The sequence below is a fragment of the Monopterus albus genome, unplaced genomic scaffold (assembly GCF_001952655.1).
Source record: "Monopterus albus unplaced genomic scaffold, M_albus_1.0 scaffold61.1, whole genome shotgun sequence".
Classification (NCBI taxonomy): Eukaryota; Metazoa; Chordata; class Actinopteri; order Synbranchiformes; family Synbranchidae; genus Monopterus; species Monopterus albus.
In genome coordinates, this window is record NW_018127941.1 from 1,179,656 (window position 1) to 1,187,414 (window position 7,759).

At 38.6% G+C, this 7,759-nt stretch overlaps 1 protein-coding gene across 1 annotated transcript in view; it reads left to right on the top strand.

Moving 5' to 3' along the window:
* Positions 1 to 1,355: 1,355 nt before the first annotated feature.
* LOC109962021 (circadian locomoter output cycles protein kaput-like) overlaps positions 1,356 to 7,759 on the top strand; it is a 19,636-nt gene continuing 13,232 nt past the window's right edge. The window contains exons 1-2 of the mRNA XM_020603352.1: positions 1,356 to 1,612; positions 6,322 to 6,408. The gene's annotated coding sequence lies outside the window, so the exon portion shown is untranslated. The remainder of the gene's footprint in view (positions 1,613 to 6,321; positions 6,409 to 7,759) is intronic.

Below are 7,759 nucleotides of genomic sequence, written 5' to 3' on the forward strand. Positions count from 1 at the left end.
GTGCTAATGTATCCGGTCACATACTCAGCATAATCCTGTACGCTGACAGAAAAGTCCTCTGAGGTGGCTGCAGCTTTAAACACATCCCAGTCTGTCTGGGCAAAACAGTCCTGCAGGGTGCCTTCAGTCTCTGGGGTCCAGAGTTTAATTTGTTTGATGACAGGGTTTGTTTGTTTCAGTCTTTGTCTGTAAGCTGGATACAGGAACAAAGAAATGTGGTCTGAGTGTCCATGGTGGGGGCGGGGTGCGGCCCTGTATGCACCACATATGTTACTGTAAACATGATCCAGAATGTTCTGGCAGAAAGAAAACCGAAAGGTTTTAATTGGCTTTAGAACCTCTAAACTATAAAAAAGAATGAGCAACAGTGTAAAATATCACAGGATTTCTGATCAAATCAATAAAACACTACTTCATGCTGGGCTCCAATTGGAATTGCATGGCAATTTGGTTTACTTGCCCACTGCTGCCTTACATAGGGCCATGTACATATGCATTGAGAGCTGCTGGACCAGAGTTAAATTCCTGGTATGTCCAACACACCTGGCCACTAAAGCTGATTCTGATGTTTAATATTACTTAAAGACTAGAATAAGACTAGTTACACTTTGACTGAAAAATATTGTGTCAGAAGCCTCACACAGATGAGAAGATGCAAGTATATAATTATATTTATAAGCATGCCTGATATTTTAGGTCCATTTACACAAGATAAATAAGTGGTTCTCAAACATAATCAGTGAATTCAGGGGTGGTATGCAGAATGTTTAGATACTATAATGTGCCAGAACACTATCCGCTGTCCCTGCTCTTTAGAATATTAAAAATGTGGGCTAATTAATAATGATGTGCCACATAACAAATAATAAAGCAAATAAATGTGCATGGCATAATGACATCTTTCTCATAGGCTACAATAAAGGTTCCTGATTGCAGTGTCTCCCGCGCGAAACAGCGCCATTCGCCCCTTGACTCGATCAGTGTGATCTAAAGGTGGTATTGCAGCAGTTGCTACTTCGGCTGTTGCTATGGTGACGAGTACCAAATCGGAGATGGGGAAACAGTAAAACACTGTGATGATGACCAATTAACCCAAGATACTGCACAACTACGATGTTTTGGGCTATTCAGCATCAATCAGTGTTCCTACCAAGTAAATAAATAAATACAAAAGTTTCTGCAAAATCTTGTCAGCAAAACTTGTCTGTCTGGCACAGACATAAAAAGCATGATAAAACAGTGTAGTTAATAATATGCATTTTTATATATTATATCTGAACAAAGAAGACAAAGCTCAAATGGGCTACTTTTAAATGATGCCTTTCCACAGTAGTTCATTCTAACTTAACATATTCCATACTGGTAAAACTGAACCTACTCTAACAGTAGCCCAATCATTTAGGTACCTGACAGTGACAGTTCAGTCCAGATAATCAACCTAAATGTGGATGTCCTTCCTGCGACAAGCATGTGTTAACTGGTGTACAGCGGTAGGTAGGTAAGCCCTTTGGCTCCAGTTCCAACTCTACTGAGCCTGCTTCAGCCCTGCGCAGGCAACCGTCAGCACCGCCACTGGGTGCAGGGATGTCCCGATGAACGGAGACTGTTCGGGGTAAGTGTGACATCGCTACCGGTGAACTTTGCTTCGTAATTGTATCGCGGGTATGTGTAGCTTGTCTGTGTACTATTGACAAGCGTAATTTTGCAAACGGAACAGTTTTGCTTTTGTTTGTTTAGTGATTGGCCACAGGCCCAGTGACCCACATTCTTATCTAATGCTGTATGTTAGCTAGCTAGCTCCAGCTGAAAGTGGGTTGACATACATATATAGTTCATTGTTGCACACGACTTAAATACTCGCTACATTAAAAAGTCGCTAGCCAGCGGGAAAATGACAAGTGTGTAATTTCTGACGAGTAAAGGTGCCTTGCCACTGTGTGGCATATGTCGCAGTAAGTGTAACAAATTATTAACGTTGTTGTTTTGTTGCTGTAATTGACGTTAGCCAACAAGCTAGGTGGCGTTAGCCTTCTAGAAATCACTGCCCGGCTGCCGGCCGGCATCACTGGTGACAGGTTAGGTAGATCGATTTGCTGTACTTGTGTTTGTCACTTCAAAGCGAACTTCAGTTTTAGTGACTTCAACTACATACAACCGCACACATCTTACCGGCACAGTCATTTCCACATCTGCTGCCTGCGTTTCCGGACATGTCTGTTTTAATTGCAGTGTTAATTAATGGATATGAGACAGCTGCGTCTTCGCATGTGTGTATGCTGCTGCTCCACATACAGCACATTATTCACTTCAAGGACTCGTTTTATGTTTGCTTCAACAAAGGCCTTGACTCAGTGCGTGTATATGTACACATATGTACTGTACTGAATGTTGCAGTAATTTGCTGAGGAAAAAAAATAATCGCAGAATCAGGTTCACGTTGTTCCAAAGCTTGGTTGACAAGTCGGATTTTGTTTTGTGGACTTCATGCATGTTTTCTATGAGCAAATTAAAAGAAGTCCCAGGGAAGAGTATCCTTCTGACAGTTTGATGCACACTTCTTTGCACCCTAGTAATAAGATGCAATCAGAGCCTCAGACTTCTTATGATTTGAGTCAGATTTAATGTTGTAGAATGTGATGTGATGTGATTTGGTATGGCACTTAATGCAATAATTTGTTCAAAGTTCACTTATGACAACAGTTTCACATGCATAAAAAAGGATTAAATAGAATGTAATTTGAAAACTAATTCTCATGATGCAATGTGATAAAAGCAATAAGCTAACTCAATGAGATTTTTCTAGTCTAAACCTGTTTATAAGAAATTGACAGTATTTTAGCATAATTTTTGGGTAGTGCCTTGGGCTGTGCGATTGTAAACACAAAAAAACAACATTGTTAAATAGCTAAGTGATACCTTGCAGTTGTGTTTATACAGAATGGAGATTTTAATTGATTTGACCATACAGAGTTGTTGGAATTGTTAATGAAGCATAGAAAAATACTCTGACACTCTTGTGTTGCTGGTGCCATGACTGGCTTTAGATAAGGAGAGGAAACTAGGGGTGTAACGATCTATTTCTATTTATTTCTGGTGAAGTGCTGTTCTTTTCAAACTGGACAACAAACGCCAGGCGGTGCAGCTAGCATTCTGAGACTGGGAATCATATCTATGCTGGAAATTCACACTAAAAGTCAGATGTGAGCAGCGCATAAGCTACTGAAGCATTTGATCCCTTCAGTCCACACCGACTTCGACCTCCGTGCAGTGGTTGCTGTTGTCAGAACAGCTGTCTGTCTGTCAATAGGATAGCAACCGGATGAATGGTCTGTGGGGATTTACGCTTTGTTAAAGGCACCACAGAGAAGAAACCTGAAGAGTAGAAAACAGGGTTCCAGGGCTGACACGTGTCTCACACACATGTCTCTGAGTCAGCATGCACTGACACATTTGACAGATTAGAGTTTTATCTGTTGCGTGAGAAGAGCAAGTGATAGAATGCCTTCTATGAGAATTGGCCTTGACCTGTATTAGCCAAGAAAAATACACAGATAAACTTTCCCATCAGAAACAAGTTGCGATTATGGAAGTATCCTGGATTAAAAAGGACACACACAAGTGTAAGTGTAAATGCTATATTTTAAGCAAAACTCCTACTGCAATGTAGGAAATATGTTTGTTTTTTTTTCAGTTTTTTCTGTGTGCCAATGTAAATGCTTCATGTCTAAAAACAATGTTGAATTGAAAGCTTATCACAGGTCCTTATTTGTATTTAAATAATATTTCAAAGTGAACAGAGGAGCTCAGTAAATTTTTTAAATTATGCTTCTGTTACATTTTAATTAATAAAAATATAATTGTGTGAAATAGGTGGATAATATCACTTGATATTGATCACAGGCCCCTGAATCACATCGTGACATATACATCAGATCACAAGCAAAGACAATTGATATAGGATCATATCATGATGAGAGTGGTGATTGGAGACTTGGATACTCACTCTTTCTCTTGTTGTGAGTGTATAATGTCTCTTGTACCTGTATGGTTCACTGTTGCTTGGCATCTTTTACACATTGCAACACGTACATCAAGTTTGTCTAGTTTTACTAAGTTTTCAAGCTGTTTATACATTTACAGTGTATACATATGTAGTTGAAAGTGGAGGGCTAGCAGTTTTGTTTTTGTTTTTTTTAAACAGGAAGAGGATGTGATGATTGAGATGTGATGTTCTTTGGAATTAGACTAACGCAGGCAGCTTGAAATTGTGTTTTCTAACATACAGTGTATATACAGCTGATTTTATTAGTCAAGGCTGACCATGTGTTTGCTACAGTCTGCTGTCACAAGGTTAAAGACTTAACTCAGTCTCATGTCAAATGAAGTCTCTTGTAGTTGAATCAGTTACTTGTCACTTACAAGGTAGGTTTAATAGAGTCATTTTAATTCATAGGCCATACATTTCAGTATTTGACATTGTCTTGTTTTTACTGGATCAGCTACATTCAAGTTTTTCTTCTTCTTGATATTATTGTCTGCAGATTGAAGACACCACATGTGTTGATTGACAGGCCATTCCTTTTGCCAGCTTACATTTCAATTTTAGATCAAGTCACCTTTCCTTTTTTAACTCATCTTTGTTTATGCATTCATTCCGATATGCTGCCTTTTTATGTTCATTCTACTTAGGTGTTCTGCAAAAACACTTAGCTGCTGCACCTAAGCCTTTCTATGGTAGGGAAAACCCTGAAATAATATTAATTCAGTACAAAGGTATGACCATGCTAGGTCTCTAATGTTACCAAAACAAACACATAAGTTTTAGTTGTTAACACATCCAGAAGGAAGAACACCACATCTGAAGCACATTTGAGTCTTTTGGTAGCTTTTAGCGCTCTCATCTCAAAAAACCAAACTGATGTTGACCCTGGTTTCTGCTCTTTTTTTGTGCCATTCTGTGCAAAGGAAGCTGCCCTCTTCAGTCTGGCAGCCACCGTTTTGGACTTTTAGTAGATGAGAGGTCCTTCATGGAAGGCCCTGTTTGAAATTACTACTTAAATTTGAAAAATGTTTCTTATAACCGTTTCTAGGTGGCAGACAGCAACTGTGTTGAAATTTTTTGTTATCTTGAATATTTGAATACTAAAATTGAAAACCAGTTACTTACCCAATGGATGGACATCAAAATAGTCGACTATTTGGGTCCAGCCCTACTGCGTAGTGACAATGCAGAGCCTTTCTTTATCTTTATGAATATTAGTTTATGATTCAAAACTAGATACAGCAACCTTTGTGTAGATGTCTGTGCATAACACAGAGGTAACTATCTCTCTTTTATTTGGTCATTTTTGTGGTGGGCAGTTAGTAAGGTATAAAACACAGGTTATTGTCACATTTTGATGTAGATGAGCCCAATCAATGTAATATTTCCTCATTATTTGTCAGAGAGCAGTTGTTCCTTATTAAAAACGAAAAAGTTGACCTAAATGGAGATCAGGGGGAGTTGAAAACTGTCTTAGAATGATGCTGTCTGAAATGGGTTAAGTCTATTGGGTTTTTCCTAAACATTGTTCAGGGTAAAGGTACATCACTCTTATGTGTGGCATCAGTATCATTGTCTACAGCTCCTTACCACTTAAATTAGTCATTAGCAAATGAAATTGACTGTTTTGGAAGTTATAAATGTTGATTGATGTTGGTAGACAGCCTTCTGTAAGGGACTTACTTGTCTTCTGCACTCTCTTGTGCTAAGTGTTTACATTGACACTGCCAGGTCTGTCCAGGAATACACATTGATTTAGTGCTGACATTAATTGATTATTTGATTAGTCTTTTGAGCTGAAAATTAAGCCCTTTACGTATTTGTTTTCTCAGTTTTACATCATTACAAATTCTAAATTTGGGGTTGTGGATTGTTGTTTGGCTAAAAGGAGCACTTTGATGATTTAACTTAAGTGCTGAGAAAATGTGTGCCCCTTTTTAAACTTTTTTGCTCTTTCAAACACTGCCTCTTCAGTCTAGCAGGCACTGGTTTGGACTTTTAGTTGATGATAGAGAGCTCCTCCTTTGCTGGCTGTGTGAAATGACTATCTGTCATTCGATAAATGCTTCTTATAACCTGGAAGTTGATGGCCAGGGGCTCAGGTTGTGAATGAACTTCCAAGGCATGTGTGCAAGCGTGCGTGAGTTCAGAGCTACTGTATTATTTCTGCAGTGCTGTGGGAGACTCATGATGACCCATATGTTTCAGTTGTGAATCAGCAGTGTATGTTTCTTTACTTTAAGCTTTGTAAATGTAGCTTTTCTCTTCCTGTTTCACAGGTGAAGAATTCAGATAAGATTTGACTATAGAGTCATTTGTCTTGTGGTGAGGTGGTCACCTCACTAACTACCACACAAAGTCAAAAGGTAAGAACTAGATGAAGGCATTTTGCTTTTGGTTGCAGTACTGGATTGTTTTTAGGGTTTGTTACATTAGAATCTCATTAAACATGCCGTTGTTTAGACAGATAAGATTGTATTTTAGAATGGTTCAGTATTCTGTGGTACATCAGCTGATAGGCTTTATTAGCCTGTATTGCCAATATTACTGTGTACTTTTAAGCATTTACCTCAGAGTTTATCACAAAAAAGGCTCAATCTGGGCCAGTGAATATTTAATGGCTACAGTAAATACATCTTCTTCTCCTTAACAGCTGCACCTTAATCAAACATTTCTTTTTCAAAATTTTGACCGGAGTGTTAAACATGCCTCATTTTAACGTGCTAGCAGTTTAATATTACCCTACAAACTAGGCTTAGACTATCGCTCAAATCAAGTCTCAAATAACATATTGACAATAATAGCTACCTAGAAGGAGTGGGCAATACCTCAAATATACTCAATGTATTGTGGATCTTTCTTTTTGGGATAGAGAATATCCCAAGACTATATCGCAATCAACGAGTACAAATTGTCACCTTTATGCTGTCGGCATGAGACCTTTGGTGTTTTGTTTCTCTTCTTCTCAACTCACCTACATTTGTCTTGTTCACCCACTGTCCTGGGCAAGTGTGCGTGATGTACAGAGATGAGACGTGTTCTGAAGTGAAGAGGTAAAGAGCACAGAGAGAGCAGAAGTGGAACGACAAAGCAAGTTTGTACGTACTAATTAACAGAAGATGGAGGCGGATGAAATGGTTCTGAAAAGAAACCACTTGTTTCCTTGTTTTCAAATTTGATCTTATATGACACAAAAAGTTCATGATGGAATGAAATCACAAACAGCTGTTAAAATTGTCTGATTTGAATAAATAGTTTTGTTGAGTTTAACTTGGTTGTGACATAGTCCTACGGTGGCCGACACGGTCACAACACATGCAAAAGACACAACACATGCAAGACACAAACGCGGTATTGAACAAAACACATGCAAACGGAAAACGCTGCATTAACCAAAAAAACACATGCAAGACAGAAACGCGGCATTAAACAAAACACATGCAAAAGGAAAACGCTGCATAAACCAAAAAACACATGCAAAAGGAAAAACGCTGCATTAACTGAAAACACATGCAAAAGGAAAACGCTGCATTAACCGGAAAACACATGCAAAAGGAAAACGCTGCATTAACCGGAAAACACATGCAAAAGGAAAACGCTGCATTAACCAAAAAACACATGCAAAAGGAAAACGCTGCATTAACCAAAAAACACATGCAAAAGGAAAACGCTGCATAAACCAAAAAACACATGCAAAAGGAAAACGCTGCATTAACC